This window comes from Rhinichthys klamathensis, unplaced genomic scaffold (genome assembly GCF_029890125.1).
Source record: "Rhinichthys klamathensis goyatoka isolate OS25496 unplaced genomic scaffold, OSU_Roscu_1.1 h1tg000191l_1, whole genome shotgun sequence".
Taxonomy (NCBI): Eukaryota; Metazoa; Chordata; class Actinopteri; order Cypriniformes; family Leuciscidae; genus Rhinichthys; species Rhinichthys klamathensis.
In genome coordinates this window covers 7,816,510-7,840,446 of record NW_026606717.1, presented here as the reverse complement: position 1 = coordinate 7,840,446, position 23,937 = coordinate 7,816,510, and the positions used below count along the sequence as shown (strand labels likewise).

At 38.3% G+C, this 23,937-nt stretch overlaps 1 protein-coding gene across 1 annotated transcript in view; it reads right to left on the bottom strand.

The window, feature by feature from the left end:
* Positions 1-23,937, bottom strand: part of pou4f4 (POU class 4 homeobox 4) — a 171,106-nt gene that overhangs the window by 60,943 nt on the left and 86,226 nt on the right. The gene's annotated exons all lie outside the window — the stretch shown is intronic.

Here is a 23,937-nt window from a genome sequence, read left to right as displayed (position 1 = left end):
TAAACATAATTCAATTTCACACAATTCTATAATTTAAAAAATTCATTCGACAATGCACGGACATCGAATCTGACCATTCATGTCTGTACTTCTTCTACCAAAACATTTCATATATCAAATATCAATATCAAATATCAAATATCAATATCCCATATCAAACAAACAAAAGACATCATGTTTTAGTTCAGTGGTCGTTTCACTAATGTTATTCACTCTGTTTTTCCACTATGCAAGAAGACAAGCAGTCCCAGTGCTCACGTGTCTTAACGCAATGAAATAATTCATTCAGGAGTCAGGACACTAAATAAACAGTTTAAGTCACAAACCAGCACCTTTAAGCTTCTCCGCCATCCAGCCTGAAAACTGTTGCCTGTTTTGTAATGTTTTTACATATTTATATCCTCATGTTTACTTTGATTGACAGTGATGCTCATTATCTTCTTCAAGTGTTTCATTATTGTCTTAACTTTGCTGACTTCTTGAGATTCTTGGGATTGAGGTTGTTATAAACTACATTATAATTGTACATTAAAACACAACTTTGATAAACAACATATTTAATACCAACTCTTGCCAGTTGCCAAATCAGATCAAATTAAATGATGTGTAGAATTTTTATAGTATCTTGACTTGGGAAGATTTATTATAGGTCTTTGTCACTATCAAGTTCCGTCCTTTTTCATCTAGAAAGTCTTTTTTATAGTATTGGGCGTTATCAACTTTCACTAATCTAAAGGCTGTGCAATTTTGCACAATGTAACTGTTTTTCAAAATGGTTGTTTTGAGAAGGTGTGGCTCTAATTTTTACTTGTTATTATACTTTACATTGTTTCGCTGAATGGAAGCAGAATTTTTGTAGATGGGCACAACCCAAGGGTGTAGCAATCATGGTTTTTACATATGAGGTTATGCAACCATGGCAACTAATCACACAGTTTGGATTTTGAAAGTAAATATTTATAATTTTTATGTGCAATATGTAATATTTACATATTTACTTCTAGATATTTACTCAACTTAAGCAGTAAAAAAAACTATCCTATAGTTATTTTATTTTATATAGTTTATTAAACTATATGTTAAAAAATTTTAATTTTATAAAGTACATTTTTACTTCATATCAGATATTGAAAAGTTGACATGAATGTTAGTAACTATAAAACATGAATCTTAAATTATGACAAAATAACTAAATTAAATATACTATACTATAGTATAGTATATTCAACACTATAACCATCAAACAATAAAACTATATTAATAACAAATTATTACATTATATTATATTATTTTATATTATATTATATAAAGATTACTGTGTTTCCAAATAGATCATCATTTCTGATTACTCAAGAGAATGTTCTGAGTATTAACAGTACCGTTTTTTTCTTTCCTGTGTAATATTTTAAATAGTTTTAACAGCACTTCACACACACCAAATAATTCATTTTTGCAAAAGCATATTCTTTATAATCACATAGTTTAGTGTATAGTGCTTTATAAACTATTAGGAATGTTCACACACATATTTTTTGTCTACAGCAATTGCTTCAATGATTTACAGCACAGCTATTTCTGTGCTGTGTCATAGTTACAGTGAAACAAAGAGAAACTGCTGAAAATCCCTGCAATTATAGAATACAGAAAATAATTTAATTACAACTATGTTATAAATGAATAGTAATAGAATGATATCAGACTAGTATTTTGTTACTTAAGTGCGTGTGTGTGTGTGTGTGTGTGTGTGTGTGTGAGAGAGAGAGAGAGAGAGAGAGAGAGAGAGAGAGAGAGAGAGAGAGTCTGTGCTGTCTTAGAAATTGTTTGTATTTATAAGCTCCATCTTCACTGCGCATCCACCCCGGGGAGAGGCCGATGAAGGGCTACGCTGTGAGAACGTGCATTATCAGTGTGTTGGTTTTTTTTTACGTGTGTGTGTCTGTGTCTAGTTCATCTACATCTGTCACTGATGGAGCTTATGGCATAAAAGCATCAGTATAAGTGTGCATGCCTGGACAGTCAGCACAGTGCGGAACTGAATGTGTTTGTGGGTCAAGATTAGATGAAAACTGATTCATGAATAGAAAAAATAATGTTAATTCAAATGTAACAAATAAAATGGAAAGGTTTAGATGTTGGTATATAGCAATTGTTAAAATAAAATAATATATAAAAAAATACAACAGTTTGAGTTATAGTTTTAGTTCTTTGTCGGCTATTCACATTGTTTACATAATCATTTTAGCTGCATACACACAGAACAATGTTTCCACAGAATTTAGCACAGATCATCTTTCTCTAAAGTCGGCTCTATGATTTCCATTTTGGCTCTGTGTCAACAGCATTGTGTTAATCTTTGGCAAAAAAAAAAAGTCCTCTTCACTGAGAGCTACAGTCTTATGGTGGCCCAACCAAAACCACACCCTGAAATATCCTGCTAAGGATATTTTCACTACCTAAATATTCACTCTACATCTTTGTGGTCAAACCCAAGGTGGACACAAGCACATGAGAACATATGCACATTGTAAACATCAACAACATAATGCCTTCTACAAAGGAAGCTATAGAAGCCTTTCCCAATTATTAATATAATTATTATATTTTTTTAAACTAATTTGCAATGTTCTAGGAATGTTCTTTTTAAGTTTTTTGTGACACCCTAAAAAGAACCACCAATGTTTGTTTGTTTTTTGTTTTTTTTCCAGGTTGTATTTCTCATAACCAGAAACTAAGTTCCCAGAAAGAAAGTTTAGCTGGGTGATTGATATCTGCGTTTCACTTCATTATTGTCTTCAAGTGCTGATTCTATTTTCCATAATTTACAGAGTTCTCTCAGCCTACAAATTTAATGCTTTTATGATGTTTGGCTGATTATAGATTTTAGATCTTTGTAAACCTCAGATCTCTGTTTGTGTTTTCAATTAAATTGTAGGCTGAGTTAAGGTAAAAGGCACATAGAGGCTAATTGTGTCATTCCGTACAGTATGATTACAGCATTACACGTAAGCCAACATGTCAAAGTAAGACGGAAAATAATATTTAGAGTTCCCTGTCAGTCACATTCGACATTACATCAGAACTGAACTGACAAATTGGGATATCGGCTGAAAGCCCAATCATCTTCGAGTGTAAACTAAACGAGCCAATGCATATTGGCGTGCGAGATTTGCATTGCAAACTCCGCCTCGCGAAGCGGTTATATAACGAATTTCCACCCGTGTGTTTCTGGATGCAGTCGTTACCTGGCCCCGCCTGACAGTCACGATCATTGCCTCACGTGTCTGGGCTTAACGCACGCTGAGGTGGCATTCGTGGACGAGTCTTATACCCACTGCAGGAAGATGACCATCATGGTTCTGCGGTCAAGACTCAATTACCTCAAACAAGGTGGAGTCCCCTCTGCTTTATCTCAATCTAGTTCCTATTCTCAGAATAGGGCTACTTCGCTGAAGAGCCAGGGTGACCTTAGGATCACAGCGGGGCATTACCCGCCGAGCCAATCTCTGTGGGCCCCCCACTCCTCTAGCTGTGGAGCTTCCGGGTGAGATTGCTGGTCCACAGCGTGGAGCTAGCCGCAGGAAAGAAACGCAGAAACCCGTCAAGCGTAAGAGCAAGCGGCCCTGAGACGTCCCACTGGCGAAGGACGCGATATAGCCGGTCCCTCCAGTCGATATGAAGTCAGGGTTCTACAGCCCCTACTTCATTGTGCCCAAGAAAGGCGTTGGGTTACGGGTTAGTAATCTTGGACCTGCGCGTTTTGAATCTGGCCCTTCACAAGCTCCCGTTCAAAATGCTAATGCAGAAATGCATTTTCAAACAGCATCCATCCTTGAGATTGGTTTGCAAAGATCGACCTGAAGTAACATATACTTTCACGTCTCGATTCTCCCTCGACACAGACCGTTCCTACTCTGCGTTCAAGGGTCGAGCATACGGTACAAAGTCCTCCCCTTCGGGCTGTCCCTGTTGCTCCACATCTTTACTAAGGTCGTGGAGGCGGCCCTCGTTCCGATGAGGCAGGGTGTTCACATCCTCAATTATCTCAACTATTTTATACTGGCCCACTCGGGAGAGCAGTTGAGCGAACACAGGGACATGGTGATTAAACACCTCATCTGGGACTTCAGGTCAACTGGGAAAAGAACAAACTCTCCCCCGTGCAGAGGATCTCTTTTCTCGGTATGGAGTTGGACTCGGTCAACCTGATGGCATGCCTCATGCATGAATGTGCTCAGTCTGTGCTGAACTGCCTGAACTCCCTCAAGGGCAGGATGGCGGCCCCACTGAAAAATTTTCAGAGGCTCCAGGAGCATATGGCATCCACAGCCGCAGTAACGCCGCTCGGATTGCTTCACATGAAGCCATTTCAACACTGGCTATACGACGTAGTCCCGAGATGGGTGTGGCAACGTGGCACACACCGTGTGACAATCACCTCGGCCTGTCACCAAACCTTCAGCCTGTGATCAGACCCTTTGTTTCTACGGGCAGGAGTTAGAAAAATCCCATAGAGCAATTGTCCAGGCATGCTTTTGTCTCAACAGATCTCTCTCTCTCTCCACCACCGGCTGGGGTGCCACATACACCGGGCATGCAGCCTCAGGCATTTGGATGGGACCCCGACTGCATTGGCACATCAACTTGCCAGCAGTACGGGTTGTACTGGGCCACATTAAATCGCTGCTACAAGGCAAGCACATACTGGGTCGTACGGACAGCAATGTGGCCGCTGCATACATCAATCACCAAGGAGGTCTACGCTCCCGTCGAATGTCACATCTCCTCCTCTGGACACAGAAGCATCTGAGGTCGCTTCGTGCCATTCATATTCCGGGCGTGCTAAATCGTGCATCCGACGAGCTCTCACGGCAGCTTAAGCTTCTGGGAAAATGGAGACTTCATCCCCAGGCGGTCCAGCTGATCTGGAGATGGTTCGGAGACGCACAGTAGACCTGTTTGCTGCTCCGGACATGTCCCACTGCCAGTTGTTTAACTCCCTGACCGAGGTGACCCTCACCACGGATGCACTGGCACACAGCTGGCCCCAGGGGCCTACTTGCACAGACACTGAGAAAAGTCAGGGAGGACGAGGAGCAGGTCTTGTTAGTTGCGCCCTACTGGCCCAACCGGACCTGGTTTTCAGAACTCATGCTCCTCGCGACAGCCCCTCCCTGACGTATTCCTCTGAGGAAGGACTTGCTTTCTCAGAGACGTAACACCCTATGGCAGGACTTAGGTGATCTACCCCAGGTGGGGCTTACGCCTTGAAGTGGAACCTGTTCGTTGAGTGGAGCTCTTCACGCCGAGAAGACCCACGGGAATCCCAATCAGAGCTTTGCTTTTCTTCCTGCAAGAAGGGCTGGAGCGAAGGCTCTCTCCCTCCACCCTGAAAGTGTATGTTGCCGCTATTGCCGCATCACTATGCAGTAGATGGCAAATCTGTGGGAAAGCACGACCTGATCATCAGGTTCCTTAGGGACCTTGTACCCTCTTGGGACCTGTCCTTGGGGCTAACAGCCTTGCAGAGTGCGCCCTTCAAACCACTTCAGTCAGCAGAGCTTAAAATCTTGTTGTTTAAGATGGTGCTCCTGACTGTGCTGGCTTCTGTTAAGAGGCTAGGTGACCTGCAGGCATTTTCGGTCAACGATTCGTGCCTGGAATTCGGACCGGCGAACTCTCATATAATCCTGAGACCCCGGCCTGGATCCATGCCCAAAGTTCCCACCACTCCTTTCAGGGACCAGGCTACGCTAGTTGCCCATATGTTGTGATTCCTACATCGATCTCATATGTGTATTCTTCAATGGTGCGTATTTCCGGTTGGCGAGCCTGTGTGTTTCCCTGAGCAGAGTCTGCTCTGCCGTCTCTGACGGTATTGACTCCCACCTAACTAGGCCAGAGCTACCCCAGAGACCTTCCATATGTTGTACTGCCCTCTTGGTCAGCCCATATGTGTACTCTCCACATGTTACCTCCCTCCAGGCAGGATGTGGTCTCCGTAGCATTCCTTTCCGCTTGGAAAAGGCAAGCTTTCCCAGTGTTATCCAATAGTCTCACTGAATGGGTTAGAAGGAACAGCAGTGATTGACCTCTCTGCATAAAAGCCCTGTCCCATCTTCTGCCCCAGCAGGTGTGGGGGGATCAGGTGGCTTACACGGAGCGCTGGAAGGGGCAGCAATAGTGGTTCTTTGGTAGGGATCCCAATTTTTCAAGTTAGTTCTGACGTAACGGCGAACGTGACTGACTAATAGGGAACATCTAGGTTACTAATGTAACTCCCGTTCCCAGTCCTGTTCCCATAGAGGCATAGGTAGGCGGCTGCTTGGGGCCCCCTACCAGCGGTCGTAGTAAGGGGGCCCCCAACCAACCTAAAAAAAATAGAATAGAAAAGAAAAGAAAAAAACCCTTATCATCATGAACACTTCAAAACCATAGTAAATGTTATTAATATTCTTAGGAAATACATTGAAATGTTGAAGTAGTAGTTAAAATGTCCAGTTCATGGTTATCTGTCCCTACACATAACACCCCCTAGTTTCACAATGAAATGGACTAGACCGTAACGGTGCATGGTGCGAAACGGCGAAAGATAAACACACAGGACTGGGAATTACACAACGAAGCAAGACGAGTCTAAACGCGAAAATGAAACGAAGTTACCCAAGCGGCTGAAATAAAAGAAAAAAGACGCCAATATGTATTTGGCAACGCTGCCAAAAATGACAAACTTTTTTACGCCTACTGTTGTGGATACATGCCCCTACAGCAGCAGCTGTGAAGTGACGCTAGTTGAGGATAACATGTATACATCCTGCCTGTTAGACAGAAAGGGCAAAAGTAAATATGACATTTATTATGGGTTTATGTGATGATTATTTGAAGTTCACGTAAAATAAAAGTTGTTATATATTTTTTGAAGCCTAATAAATGTTCATTTTTATCCAAAGCGACTTACAATGGCTATATATGTCAGAGGTCGCACGCCTCTGGAGCAACTAGGGGTTAAGTGTCTTGCTCAGGGACACATTGGTGTCTCGCAGTGGATTCGAACCCGGGTCTTTCACACCAAAGACATGTGTCTTATCCACTGCACCATCACCACCTGTAATGTTGGATGGCTATAATTATTGTTTAAAATTAGGGGACATCAATAGCTGTATTAGTATCAGTGATACTGACCTTGCTTCATTCAAAGATGCCATTAAACAAATTTAAAATATACTGTCTTTATGTTGTCTCTACATTCATTTGTAGATTAACTGTGAAATTATTACATTATAAAATATATAAACTAATATAAACCTATAAAAATGTTTGTTTGCAGAATGTTTGAAATGTCAATCTCAAGTGAAATGCCAATTGCAACCTCACTCACTCACTCACTCACTCATACAAAGTCAATTATTCATCTTGGCAATATTTGCTAAGTAGTATGGCTGTTTGGGATGTTTTGCTAAGTATATGACTGTTTGTGGGGGTTTACCCTAACTACTTGTCTTGCTGGTTATTTTGATATTGATTTGATCTTAAAAAAAAGAATAAACAGTGCTAGTTTTCCTGGCATTTTGGCAAAGATGTTATCTGAATTCTTATTCTCTGTTGGGTCCCATCATGACTAATAGTTTGTGTAGTGCTACACTTTGTGCGCTCTCTGCTTTCCATCTTCATTTTGGAGTAAAGAAGTGTATGCAAGGTTTAAAGGGGAAGGGTTTTTTTCTCCTCTCCAACCTTTACTTCCCCGTAGATTAGCTTTACCTACCATTCAGTCGGTACATTTTGTTTCTGTTCTCTTTTAAAGATGGGATGGCCCCATACTTACCTTCGCTTTGGGCCCCCAATTTGCTAAATCCGCCACTGTCCGTTCCCTGAAGGAGGGGGAAAAAAGACGTTACGTCCCATCGCCCCAACTGCTGCACCACTGCTGACCGGTGGTCGCCAGCTCGGCTCCTCAGCCCAAACCTGAAGGTGCGTTGCACGCACTCTTCCTTATATACCCACTTCGCGAGGCAGAGTTCACGATGCAAATCTATTTCTATTTCCTGTCGCTGTACAGGCTCATTTATTGTATATGACAGTGTAAACAGCTCAATAACCATTTTATTTAAAGGCTTAGTTTATGTCCCGTAGACCGGTACGTTGCATTACGATTGAAAGCAAAACAGTATCAATAATGTCAAAAATGTGATGTGCAGGCAAATGTCCGTGTGTGTGTGTGTATGCGATTTAAACGAGTGTTCTCACCGATACGCTTGTTGTGTTTCGCTGAGTTTTGACGAGTTTTATAGACTTGATAATCCCCCCCTCCCCCTTCCCCCTTTATAGATGCCAATAAAGAACCTTTATTTTTAAGAGTGTAGTATGCTTGAGATGATTATTATTTATTTGAGATGGTTAAATATTGTGTTACAATTACCCCAGTATAGCCTAATATTTGCAAACCACATCTTTCTCAATTTAAATGCATGTTTCTTATATCAAAATGAGGCAGGTATACTTGCAGTAGTTAAAAAATAGAAAATATATTGTATAAATTACCAAAATCTATAAATTACCTAAATCTTTAAATTACCCAATCACCTCTCAAAGAGTTTTGCCTAATTAAAAAAACCTAACTCTATTAATTGTTGCACAGTATTAAGTCTGTTGGCAAGAGGGAAACCTGTTACTTGTACCAACACATCCAATGTGCTGTATTACCCGACAAAATTTCCTTAATATCAAAGTCTACACTTTGTAGAATGGTAGGTAAAGCTAAAACGACAGAATCACAGACTGCTGTGGTTTCTTTGATCCAGAAAAGAAATATTTAACCTCGTGTCCAAACTTGTAACATCTCCTTCCTTCCGAAAAGTGCATTTTCATACAGCAGGCCTGAATTGTCTTTAACTCTCTTGCCATGATCTATCAACACAGGGTGATTTGTTTAAAAAATCAGTAACAAAATGAATGTGTTTCTGTGGTAAGACCATCATGTCCAGCAAGGCAGGCAATTTATATTTTAATCAAAACCTTCCTGTATAGCATATGATCAATGAGCATGAAAAAAGTCAATAAGAAAGGAAATGCAGTGATAAAATATACTCAGACATATGCTTAATAGATGTATATCCTCTTAACCTGCAATTTGCCATTGCATGTTTAAAACAATAATATCTTAGTAAAAACCTAAAGTAATATTGCCAAACTATATATCATTTGAAAGCTTAAAATCTCTAGTTTTCATATTTGGTGGCTGTTATCTAAAATAAATTACAGAGGAGCAGTAATTTATCAATTTTCAACAAGAATATTTCATATTCATTAGGAGTATTTAGGCCTTTATTTTGAAATAACAATAAACACGAAAAATCATGAAAGATTGGTAGAAACCTCAGTTTGTTTTCATGCCATGAGTTCAAAAGATAACACCAATTCCATTTTATGAGAAAAAAAGGTCTGAAAATGTTTTATATATAAAGAAAAATGTATGGATTCTCGATTTCTGATTGGCTGCGAGCTATAACGCTATAACGTAGTCTTTTTATGCATTTATTAGAGGTTGAATTCAAATCAAATACTGCCAAACCACCCATACTACTTCTGAATAGGATGTCTACTTCATAAATTGTATGAAAATTATGGAAATACATGGTTCAGATCACTCAAAACATATATGAAAATGGAGGCGCCCTTATATGGGCAGTAATTTATTTTATATAAAATATTAATAATTATATTTTTATATTACACCATTTCATAAACTCAAACTTATATAACTTTTTTTCTGTTTCATTTTTTATCATTTCTAGACTTCTACAATAATCTGGAAAATGTCTTCTTTAAAACAAGACCAGCCATAGGTCTATATTCCAAAGCATTCCTGAATTACAACCATTTAAGTTTGGATAGTGATTTTTATGTCTATGCAAAAAAAAAGGGGGGTGCCAGTTAACAGGATATACTTTAGATTAGGGTCCTATTCTCACTATTCACTAACTATTAACTACAACTTTTTTGTCAATAAACGTCTAATTACTGCTTATTAATAGTTCGTAAGGTAGTTGTTAAGTTTAGGTATTGGGTATGGATTAAGGGATGTAGAATATGATCATGCAGAACAAGGTATTAAAATGTGCTTTATAAGTAAACAGCCAATATCCAAGTAATATGCATGCTAACAAGCAACTGGTTAATAGTGAGAATTAGACCCTAAACTAAAGTGTTACCCAATTTAAATTACTTTTGAGGATTTGTGATCTGACATACAGTAGTGGTCAAAAGTGATGTCTGGCCCAGGAAAATTGACATGTTCAACCTTTATTCAAATATCATTAAAAATGTCGGTTTCGCTTTAATTTGATTGTCCTTTTAACACATTTTGTTGACTATGTAATGTTGCACCTACATGTCTTCTAACTCTCATTAGAGTGTTAACAGATTGTTAGTAGACTGGTAGGGTTAGGGTTAGAATAAGTTGACATGTAGTTGCAAAGTTACTTACAGTCAGTAAGTACAGTCTGTTGGCGGACCATCTCAATAAAGTGTTAGCAGATATTAAGCAGACAGATGACTTGTATGCATACTGTAGCTTAGCTTAGACCAGAAAAGCATGGATTTTTGGTGAGTTTTCTCCAAAATGTTTGTTAGCACTCTTGATAGATAGATAGATAGATAGATAGATAGATAGATAGATAGATAGATAGATAGATAGATAGATAGATAGATAGATAGATAGATAGATAGATAGATAGATAGATAGATAGATAGATAGATAGATAGATAGATAGATGGATGGATAGATGGATAGATGGATAGATGATCCATTCAGTTCATTCATCTCAAAATCCCACCAAATCCCAAAGGTGAAAATTGACACCCCAAATCAAAAGCTAATTCAGACCCTTCTCGTTTTCAGTTTGCTGTTGTGTCGCATTCTGCCGTTAGAGCTTTTGTTTTACCGTGTTTTGTGTGGCACCTATGGGAAAGCTGACCCCACAGATGCAGGTGCCGAAATAATTTATCACTTCTGGCACCTTGTGGCAGAATCACAATGACCCGAGGCTCTAGTGAGGAAAGAGCATCTCGCCACTCGTGCTGCGAGACAAAAGCACAGGTGAAATTCCACACTAGTTACCGCTTAGTTGACTATGTTACCACGCATGCAGCTCCCAGAGGTCCTGCCGCTTGAGTAAACGCTGTTTGGCTGTCACACGTTGCCTGTCGCCTCGGTTTACCTCGCGTTTTGTGCGTTTCGTGTTCATCCGGATGTTCTTTGGCAGTGATGTTACCATATCAAGATGACGTAGGTAGCCATGTTCAAGCGGAAAAGATGATGACATCGTGTTTTGTTTTTAGATTGAAACAACATTATAATCAAACAATTCATCAAATTTGCTGAGGCTTGTTTTAACATGTCTGTTGCAACCTTAAAATTAGTTTGGGTGTGTTTTTAATAACTGTTATTTAAATTGAATTGTATTTATTTATTTATTTATTATTGTTTTTTATTTAGCTTCAAAGGCATTTCCAGCTGAATCTGACCAGAACAAACACCACAGCACTCTTCTCACGTCAAATTATTTTTCCATTTGCTCAGCAAGTCGTCTGTTGACACTGTCATTGAGCCTGTGTTTCTCACGTTGCCGGGCAACCATGAAAAAAGACATCCTAACATTTAAATCACACGCAAAACTCAAACCGCAAGAATGTACAACTGCTCCCGCCCACTGCTATTAGGTCTGAATGGAGTCTCCTGACGTAAGTCTGTTCTGGAGCAGAAAACCAGGCGGACCATCATACCTCCAGCTGTGAGAAACTTCTGTGAAAAAAGCTGTGATTGACACGAAACTCCTTCAATGAGAATGAGTCATTGTATTGCACCACTGCTATGGCTACCCTGTAAAATTAAATTAAATAATGTGTTTGTTAAATGGTTTAAAATAGAATTTATCTCACCTTTAGAATACAGTCATAACAGGTTTATTCACTTATTTCACTTATTTAAAGGCCCCCTGAAATCAAAATTAAACGTTTTAGCTTTTAGTATGAAAATGCTATAGCCTTAAAGTAATGAATAAGCGGGTGTGTTCCAAAACAATGACATAATTCGCATTTAGGAGATATAAGCATTCAAAACTTACAGTGTCTCAATTCTAAAATGGATCACAGATTTTTATGACATCACCGTGGACTTCAGCTTCTCATCACATCTTCTGTCCAATCAAATGCTCTCTAGAATCTGCAGCTCCGCCCCTATGCTATAAATACTACCTGGCCATAGCGACCGTCGACACGTCCCAGAGCAATATGGGTTGGAGATTTGTGTTCGGTTGCTCAAACGCTCGAGTTGTAACCGGTTTTCTAACTGTACGCTGGTTAAGAATGAAATTTCTAGAATTTATTCACACCTCTACTATTGAATCCAACGCATTATCAGCGCTAGGATTCGCTTCCATGGTGCTGTCAAGTACGACTTGCAGTCTGTGAGGTGAACCAAATGCTATTGGCCATTTGAAAAGGGGGTGGAGCCATTCAATATGTCCCGCCTTAGCTTCCTGTTTCAGTGGAAATTACGGCAACGCATCATACAAAGCTGCGCATTCCAAGGCACTTCAGTGGGCCTCTAATAACTGATGATCTTAACAATGGAGCTGAATCAATGAACTGACTTCAGCTGAACAATGACACTATTTTCTTTTAGAGCTGCTTTACAGCCGAAATGAACTCTGGTGCATCATTGATTCATTTCCTTGTTATCACTGTAAAGGTGCTTTGAAGGCGATGTGACTTGACTTGATTGTCTTATAATAAACATTGCTGTCATTTAAATCGTTATAAGGGACATTCTTCAAGTGCCATCACTCTACTTAAAGATTTAGTTTCTAATACGTGTACTAAAGTCAATATTTGGCCTGTATGGTTGCTGTGTAGTGATATGCACAGTAACGTGGAGAAAAGGAGTTTGCGTCATACCTTTTACAATTATGTGTGTTTTAGCAAGACTAGAACACTACACCAACTGGCACCAGAACTGTATGGTTTACTGTTACGGTTTAATGCTTATCATTGTTCTTATACTGTAATATCATATCACAAAAATTCTATCACCACTTCTGATCTGAGGAATAAAAAAATATATATATAAAAAAACTTCACTGATTTCTCAGGTACTGGAGATCTGGCCGAATGATATACTCTTACTGTAATCGTTTACCCTCAGTCATGATTCACACTTAAACAACAGACCGCTCTTTGTTCAGTGGAAAGTCCACATGTCCTGTCATTTTTCAAGAACTTTCTCGACCCTTTAATTCTAAGTCTCAACAGGAACCAAAAGAAAGTCTTTTCATATGGTAATTTAAAGGGGGTAGGTCCGCCTGCACTGCAATTTTCTTAATATTTGTTTTATTATAAACTGCATGAGATTTTTAGAGAATAGTTATAATTCTGTCATAATGTGACAATAAGTTTCTTTCTTACGCCACTGTTTAAAAAAAAAAAAAGATGCATAAACCTCAATAGATTTTGTGAAAGACAATACTAGTCTTAACAACCCTTGTGAAAAAAAATCTACACCAAAAATACATTTATTTCATACTAAGTATACTATAAATCCATTAACATATTTACTGACATATCGCTTAAGACTTACTGATATAAATATTATAATTAAACTTTATTTGGAGTACTTCTTTATTGCACAATGCACATTTCTTAATATTAAGCCTAAAATGTGTTTAATATCATTATTAGAAAGGATAGTTTGATCTCTGTTTAATATCAGTCTTTAAATGCAATATGTTTAATACCTAAAGTATACTTGCAATAGTTCCACTTTAGCACAATCGGATATACTTAAGTATATATTTAGTTGAACTGAAGCACTATTTCTTGATAACAAAAGTACATTAAGCACAAAATTATTTGTCCCAGTCAGCCCAGTCTCATCCCAAGACGTCATCTGTCTGACGCTTTTGACCATACGTCAACATCCGACGTTTTAGGGTACCCTTTAACGTCAGTTAGATGACGCTATCTAATCCTAACCCTACCCCAGACCTAAACCTACCCGCGTCATCTAACTGACGCTAAAGGTAAAGCATCAGTTAGATGACGCCCTGGGATCGTCATCTAACTGACGTTAAAGGGTACCCTAAAATGTCGGATATTGACGTATGGTCAAAAGCGTCAGTCTGATGACGTTTTGGGATGAGACTGTGTTATTCCAGTTTAGACAGTATATCAGTTTAGTATACTAAAAGTACAATTGCAATTCCTGGTCTGTTTAGCATTCACATTGGCATTTTAACACCGAAATTAAAGATATCGAACCTAAAGGCATAGGGATATGTTTACAACCTGATTGGTCGGCTTTCATTACATTTATTTTGAGATGGAACATTCAAACCGATGCTGTGTTCTGGGCTAAATGCGCGCGTTGTGTGTAGCCTGCATATGATGGTATTTTGACCAGCTGAGAACTCGTGAAGAGCTTATAAAAAGAGCTTGAAATGTAAAGGAATCAAAACAGCGGCAGGAATCCCTGCGTCACACACACAAACGAAGATCTACAGTGAGGAGGGGTATGCTTGGGCATTCTGTCCTTTTTAGGGTCGCATCTTCTGACATCATGTCCCGTTTTTGGTTCGTTTACATGTCTTTGGTCCGTGTTGCATTCCTATTTCAGGACATGATGACACAAGATGTGTCTCTAAAAGGGACAGAACGCCCAAGCAAACCTCCTTTTTCTCGTCATAGTCGCGATGTTGCCCATTACAGTTTAGTACAGGCATCAGAACCACATCTCCTCACAGCAGATCTGTGTGTGTGACGGAGGGATTCCTGCCGCTGTTTTGACTCATTTACCCATTTTATTAACTCTTCACGAGTTCTCAGCTGGTCAAAATAGCATCATATGCAGGCTACGCACATACAACGAGTGCATTTAGCCCAGAACACAGCATTGTTTTGGATGTGTGGTAAGTTCCGTCTCAAAATAGGCAATATGTCATAAAAGCCAACCAATCAGGTTGTGAACGCATCCCTATGCCTTTAGGTTTGATATCTTTATGTTTGGTGTTAAAAATGCCAATTTGAACGCTAAGCAGACCAGGACTACATTTTTTTATTTTGGGGGGGGGGGGGGGGGGGGAGGACCAGATGAACCAAGCGAACCGTACTACAAATGTGAACACACCCTCAGAGGTCTCAGTCCACTTGTTTGGTGCACACCAGGGTTCGGATGGCAGCGTTCACACTTATTCAAATGAACAATGAACAGCACTAACCGAGCAATCGCACCAGAGTTCGCTTTAATCAAACCAAACATGCCAAGTGTGAACAAACCCTTAGTCTCACTACTTTTAATGAAGACGATTGTGTGTCTTCCTTGAAATCTTTGACATGGAGTGTGCAATACAAAACCATCCAAGCATGAAGACAATAAACACTCATTACAGTTAGAGATATTGTTCTTTTCTGCTGGTGCAGAATGGAATGGAATGTCATCCAGTTGATGTGGGAGGAAAGACAATGCAGGTGAAAAGGGAAATAAACGATCTCTGTAAGACACAGAGTGTGGGAATCTCCTGGTACAATTGTTGTTTATGGAGTGACAATAGAGAGTTGATCCCAGAGCCTTCTCTCAGACTGGACTTAAGGTAACCTGACACTGTGGGACCAAAAAAAAAAAGCAAATGCAGACACACACACACACACACACACGTAGGTTTATAGATATTGCGGTAACGGCATTGTACAATATTTAACTGTTCTCCTTTGGTCCTTGCAAAGCTGGTTTTTAGTTTAAGTATCAGCATATTAATCAGTCATGCCATAAAAACGTACCATACGGCTACATGCAACAGATGGTTACTAGCTGTGCTGGAACAGAAGACTATTTTAAAAACCTCAGCAAACAAGGCAGTCACTATAAAAGGTGACATACTGTGGGCTGAGATCATGTTGAAAGCATTGGATTCAAAATGTAATTTAAACCTGCTATCAGGAAGTTTAAAAAAAAGTAAAAGAATTGTTTTAAGTGAATTGGAAATATCGAAGATTACAGAATATTAATAATATTAATAAAATAAGTTTATAATTTTTTAATAACCAAAAATGAAGTTAAAAATATGTACCTCCTTTCAAAAGTTTTGGGGTTGGTAACTTAAATATTTTTTGGGAAAAAGTCTCTTCTGCTCCCAGAGGTTGCATTTATTTGATCAAAAATACAGTAAAAACAGTAATATTGTGAAATATTATTGGGATTTAAAAAAACGTACCAATTCACAAAATAACGGAATGCATAGCTGATATAAAAAAAAATTGGATGACTAGTAATTTCCTACTACTTAATTCTGAAAAAAAAACAGAGATTCTAATTATTGGACAAAAAACTTCCTCACATAATAACCTAGAATACTGTCTAACACTTGATGGCTGCTCTGTCAAGTCTTCGTCGTCGGTTAGGAACCCTTGGTGTGCACTTTGATACCAACCTTTCATTTGAAAGTCACGTGTCTAGCATCTGTAAAACTGCATTTTTTCATCTTACAAATATATCTAAATTGCGTCATATGCTCTCATTGGGAAATGCAGAACAGTTAGTTCATGCGTTCATGACCTCAAGGCTAGATTACTGTAATGCTCTACTGGGTGGTTGCCCTGCACGCTTAACAAACAAACTACAGCTGGTCCAAAACGCAGCAGCTCGAGTTCTTACCAGAACCAGGAAGTATGACCATATTAGCCCGGTTCTGTCAACACTGCATTGGCTCCCTATTAAACAGCGTATAAATTTTTAAATATTGCTGATCACTTACAAAGCACTAAATGGTTTAGCTCCGCAGTACTTGAGCGAGCTCTTAACGCATTATAGTCCTTCACGTCTATTGCGATCTCAAAGTTCCGGCCAGTTGATAATACCTAGAATATCAAAATCGACTGCTGGCGATAGATCCTTTTCCTATTTAGCACCAAAACTTTGGAACAGTCTTCCTAACATTGTCCGGGAAGCAGACACACTCTGTCAGTTCAAAGCTAGACTAAAAACTCATCTCTTTGACCTAGCATACACATAACACATTATAGACTTCTATAATTCAATTTAGGCTGCATAGTTTAGATCAGCCGGAAGCGGGAACACTTCCCTCAAACCCTGATGTACTCGTTACATCATAAGAAGGATGGCGTCTACGCTAATATTAGGCTCTATGTTTATCCGAGGTTTACCGCAGTCCGCCGGACCCAGGCCGTATCCAGATCTGATGCAGGACCTGCGCCTGGACACGACGACAACGCATCCCTGAAGTGTCATCCAGTCCCTTCCCTGTTTACTGAAGTCAGCCGGATCCAGATCAGATGGTGGACCTGCGCCTGGACCCATCCATGACGCATCCCTGAAGTGCCAGCCTCATCAGCCCTGTGAAGGCCTCATCGACACGGCAGCCATCAACAAACTCGTCTCCATACCGGCGTGATGACTCCGACTTCCAACCAGATGGAACTGGATAAATATTCTGAATGTTCTAATCCAATCTGACTTCTGACATGAAATGCTGCCTGGATCATAATCATACACTGTTCGCTCGTTGGCCAGAGGAGAACTGGCCCCCGACTGAGCCTGGTTTCTCCCAACGGTTTTTTCTCCATTCTGTCACCTGATGGAGTTTTGGTTCCTTGCCACTGTCGCCTTGGCTTTTGGCTTGCTTAGTTGGTGACATTTAATATTCAACTATATTATTGATCTGCCTAACTTAAGGTGGACGATGACGCAATTTTCTTCTAGAAACAAACGTTGTTGTATTATTTTCATGTTATCACTGTGAAGCTGCTTTGATATAATCTGTATTGTAAAAAGCGCTATATAAATAAAGGTGACTTGACTTGACTTTACTACTGTTTTCTATTTTAATAACAAATTAAAATACAATTTATTCCTGTGATTCAAAGTTGAATTTTCAGCATCATCACTCCAGTCTTCAGAGTCACGTGATCCTTCAGAAATCATTCTAATATGCTGATTTGCTGCTCGAAACATTTATTATTATTATCATTTTTGAAAACAGTTGTGCTGCCTAATATTTTTGTGGAAACCGTGATACTTTTTCAGGTTTCTTTGATTAATAGAAGTTCTTGCTGAATAAAATAATTCATTTCTTTCAATCTTACTGACCCAAACGTGTTAGTGTACATATAATTAGTTATGAAAAATATTACATTTGAATAATGCAAAATTGAAGCATTAGTTTTTTCACACTTTTACACCCCATATAAAATTAAGTTGCTTGGTCTTAAAAAAAAGGGTCCTTTGCAAACATAAAAGCACAAAACACACATTACATCATCCAATATCACAAGTCAACGTTGCTTAAAATATTCGTTTTTGAAACATGTCGACAGTAACGTTTCCTTTTTCTCACGCAAGGTCATTGTGACTTTGCGTACTGCAGATAGGCGTATCAACAGTGAATGACTTTGGAATTGCATATTTTATTGATAGTGCGCAGAAATGGATTAACTCCATGTTCTCTGACCTCATTCCACTGAAACGTCATTCTCTATCTCACCTGAAGGAATTCCAGCATTTCCTGAGCCCATATATGGTCACTTCCCACTGAATTCCGTTGCTCAGAATTGTGCAACTGCACTCTAAAAGTTACATGCAACATCCTGTTTGATCTCAAAGACTGTTTTAATGGACAGGCACATACGTAATTTTGTTATAAAGCAAACATTACAGATGTCACCTTTAACCCATTGGTTTCCTTAGTGATTCAAATAACAGATATTAATATACAGTAAGGTCTGTGGGAAGTTGATAGATTTCTGTGCGTTGTTATTCTCTTTGTCTTTCAAACAATAGGATCTTTGACGTTTTATAATCAAAAGATCTTGGGCAAACAGTCTGTTTAAAAATCACATTGGTATCTGAAAGTAAAACTGTTTTCTAAAGATAATCAAATTTCAAAGATGATATTAATATTCAGTGTTTAAAACTACATTTCTTGACTTTTATGTCACAACAAATGCCTTCATTTCGAGCGTTACAACAGCTCACATTGTTCGCAGTGTATTTGTGAAGTTTCAAATGACCCATGTGAAGTTTTGCCTTCTGCACTATTGTGATTTTACCATTTTGTTTATCCAGGTGTCTCTTTTCAGAACTGCAAATTATGTGAAAACTTGTCTGTGTTCTTAAGGAAGACTTTTTGATGAAATCAGAGAGATTTCTGTCCCTCTATTGACAGTCCAACTACCACTTTGACTTCAATCCCTAACAATAACAAAGAGATCGTAAAAAAATGCATACGAATTGAGCTGTTTAGTCCTAAATTTTCTGGAGACACGCTCACTTTATATGGAGACCAGATTAAATGTGGGCTTTTATTCACATATTGATCAGTGAACATATAGAAGACATATATCAACCGTACTTTTAAAAAAAAGCCAAAGCTAGCATTTTTGCATTAATTTTAACAGAATATTTTGTTACATGAATATCTGAACATACACTGTAAAAAAAAAAGTTTGTCATATGACTTATTAATCGTGTAATTTTTACAGTGTAGGCAAGAATAAATCTAAAGAAAGAACTGAGCCTCTGCTTTTAAACAAAAAAACAACATTTTATTCTAACTTTGTGGATTCTTTTTTTATCAACACTTGAATATGGGTTATGAATTCTATATCACCTTGTGTTGTGTTTGTTTCCTTTTTCTGTTCAGAAGTTAACTGAGCCTTTAAATCTCCTTTGTAAAAGCTTTACGAGGCATAACTAGTCCTCACTTTAGATGAGCTCACAAAAATAGTTAACTTACAATTACTAAACTACCTGAATTAATCATAAATTACAGTAGGAATACATGTTAATAAAGCATTTATTTACACACTGGGTAACTATTACTATGTCTAAATAATAAGATGTATAAATGTACTTTAAATAGTTTATTAATCATTTACTTATACACTTTCTAAATGATCTTTAATCATTTACTTACACTTTTTAAATGATCTAAATGATCACTGACAACTCCTAAATAACTGGTTTGTAAATAATGTAATAATTTAGAAATGATACATTGATCACTAATAAAGTATGAAAATATAATTATTAAACACATTATAGATATGCATATAAATCAAGAATAAAGCATTTATAGCTGTATTTGTTAACTACTTACTAATGTCTATTAATGTTGGCACAATGCTTTATAAATGATGAATTAATGCTTAACTAATGACTCATAGCATGCAGTTATTATATAGTGTTACCAACATTTTTAACAAAAAGCTGAGAATTTTCTTTATATTTTTTTTCAAAGACTATAACATGCATAAGCAAATCTCCTATCGCTTGTTTTCAGAAGATGCGTAATTGCGGAAAATTCGGTCAGTGAAAGAGTTAATAAAATAAGAGTTAAAATGCTCGGTTGTTTTAACCCAATTTTGGGTCAAATATGGTCAAACCCAAATGTTGGTTTAAAAAATGTAATTAAAAAATTTAACCCAACGGCTGAGTTTGTCCATATTTGACCCAAAGTGAAACAACCCAGCATTTTTTAGAGTGTAATGTTCTCAAAACGTCAGCACAAAAACATAGATCGTTTGTGAAATGTTTTTCCTGACACGTTTTCTAGTGTTTTTTAAATGTTGCTACTTGTTTCAGAACATTTAGAGAACATTCAAAAGTAATGTTCCCATTATGTTTGAATAATGATAAAATGGAATGAACATATTGTTCACAGATGAGTTGTTAGCTTTAATTTGAGCTGTTTTGGCTCTAAATCCAGTCACTCAGGTACTAAGCCAGAAGCAATAGGAAGTCATATTTTATATTTGTATATGTATGTATTTATATGAGACAGCATGAAAGAGAGAAAGAGCCATACAGCTTATGTGCTGATAATTTCTCTAAATGCTCTTAGCAGACAGCATAATAACCCAACAGTGAGTTATAGAGTACTGTGATGATTTTTTGATGTTTTTTTTTTTTTTTACATACGAGCATTGTGTTTTAGAAAGTGGCCATAGTTTGTATTCACTGGAAGAACAAAAAAATCAATTTTTCACCTTTTGTCACACTACTCATTCTGTCATTTCACAATGAGAGTCTAGGCGTGTACACGGTTGGTTGGCGCTGCACGATTTGCTTAGATCAATGCTGATTCTTACCGTATTGAAAAGTACACATTTTAGCTGCAGTGCTGTAATAGCGGAGAACAATCAGGGCCTATTCAGGGCTGAAGGACACCCTCCCTCAGTCAACATTTGGCTCTCAAATCCATAGCCGGCACTGGCTCTCTGGCCCCCGGAATGCATCAGTTACTTTCAATGCTCAGATATTCATTTACAGAGTTGTTGTGTGGCCACTTTAAGCTGTTCACTGTGAAAGTGTACTGAGATAAGTTTTCCAGCAGTGAAAAAGAAGATGCTAAATGTTAGCATATCTGTCATACTGTCTGACACGGCGATTGAACAATGAAGCAAAATGGCATCGAAACACAGCGTGAGTGGATAAGTGTGTTGCCCCATAGCACACGTGTTCAGGAGTGTGTGCGAGAGCTGCAGCTGTAATTTGACCTCAGGAAGGTGAGCAATTGCAGGCAGAGCGCTACACACTGAAACTCACCGCAATCCATCAACCAATTGCCCATGCAAATCTGATACGAACCAGGCAAAGACAGGTCTGTTGATTACACAAGCGCACATGCCGCTCTCAAGGTGCTCAGGTGAGATTCTTTAATAGTTAGTGTACTTAATTCTGCATAAGTACACATCCAGTCTCCCAGTGATTCTTTCTCCAAATGTTGTCACGGCACTGGCAGTCTTAGAAGAAAAAGGTTCTATGTAAAACTGTAAAGGATTTGTAAGATGCAGGAATGAATGAATGAATGAATATCTATCTATCTATCTATCTATCTATCTATCTATCTATCTATCTATCTATCTATCTATCTATCTATCTATCTATCTATCTATCTATCTATCTATCTATCTATCTATCTATCTATCTATCTATCTATCTATCCATTAACCTCTCAAACAATGATCATAAATTACAATAATTTTTGAAGTTGTATGAATATCTTTTCATTTTGATTCATTTCAATTCTACTTTTATAAAATTTTAAGGGGACCTATTACGCCCCCTTTTTACAAGCTGTAATATAATACTCAGGTGTCCCCAGAAAGTGTCTGTGAAGTTTCAGCTCAAAATACCCCACAGATCATTTAATTATACCATGTTGTAAATGACCATTTTTGAGTGGATGAAAAAGCATGCTGTTTTTCATGCATGTATCTTTAAATGCAAATGAGTTGCTTCTCCCCACCCAGCTTTCCAGAAGAGGGCGGAGCCTGTACAGCTCGTGCCTCAGATACTCTGCCAAAAACTAAAACATCTGTTTGGTTTTGATTATCATCACGGTTACGCTCACGTGACACTGCAGTTCTTCATCATCATGAAAGTTTATTATCTGCATGTGTTGTAAAGCCATATCTGTCTAAACATCTGATACATGGTTTTCCAACGCTATCTCACGACCAATTCGTACGAATTCGTGCGAGTGTGATTAAAAGGTGGCTAATTCGTACAAATTCGTATGACCTCACTCGTACGAATTTGTACAATTTGTCTAAACCCACATGATGTGTAGGTTTAGGGGCGGGGTCAGGGGTAGGTCATTCGTACGAATTCATACGAATTGTGAAACTTGTAAAATATGTACGATTTAGCAAAAATCATACGAATTCGTACGAGTGAGGTCGTATGAATTCGTATGAATTAGCCACCTCGTAAAATTCGTACGAATTGCCGTTAGATCGGGTTGGGTTTTTCTGAGCGCACACATCCGAAGCTCGCGCACAGAAAGCTGGATGTCAGATGGCACGTCCCGTGAGAATTGAACTAAGTTCTCTTTCACGTCTTATTGTGGTTAAACTGTCAAATACACACAAGGTTATGTCAAAAATAAACAAAGTGCACATGAACACAGTCGGTTATGTCTGTGAACATAAACAGCAAGTAAAGAAATCGCTTGTGTATTTTAGGTCTGTGTATTAAAGTGAAAACAGCGTAATATACAGTACTGCTGTTTATATGAATCAAACAACAAAAGAAAAACAGAAAATAACTCACTGCTCTTGATTGAATAACTATAGCTTTACATTTCTTACTCAAATGCTGCTGTTAAATGCTCTGTCGAGGAGATAAACATGGCTGACTGTGTACAGCTCACTGAGGGCGGGGTCTGTCCGAATAGGGCAGAGTCGTCAGCAGTCGTGGGCGGGGCCTAAGCATATGTGATGTCACTCTGCTAGAATCTGAAAACGGTTTGTTCTGAGACACTGCTTATGATTTATGGGGATTAAAAAAGGAGGTGTGGGTGTATTTTTACCATTCTAGGGTGGTTGTTTACACGCATTGCCGACACACATTTATGTTCAAACACCATGTAAATGTGAATTTTGCATATTGCATATATTAAATTAGAACTGCATCCAGTTTATTTTACCCCAATTCGATTTCCATTCAAATTCAGGAACCAGAGAAATACAAATCACTCACACTAAGTAGCCTACTCTGTATACCTTCTTCTCCAAATATAAGTTCACGTCGTGCAAAGATCTCCAGAATGCTCTGGAAAGTTTGAAGTGATGTAAGATTGATGGATGCGGAATACTTTATGTTCTGAACTGGGAGGTGTTGACTCCTAACAACCATCATTTTGCTGCAAATTATTATAATTAAAGTCTATCACAGCCTGTACTGTCACCAAGGTCGTTCCTTTCCTCACTTTGTATGCCCATAACATCCAGGAACAAAGAACATTCAAATAAAACAAAGAGTCTTTCATTTTTAAGAAGCGGGGGTTTGTTGTAGCACTCGTGTGTTCTCTTAACAAGATTTTAAATAAAATTAAGCATTATTATGCCTTTTGCATGTATATTATATAATAT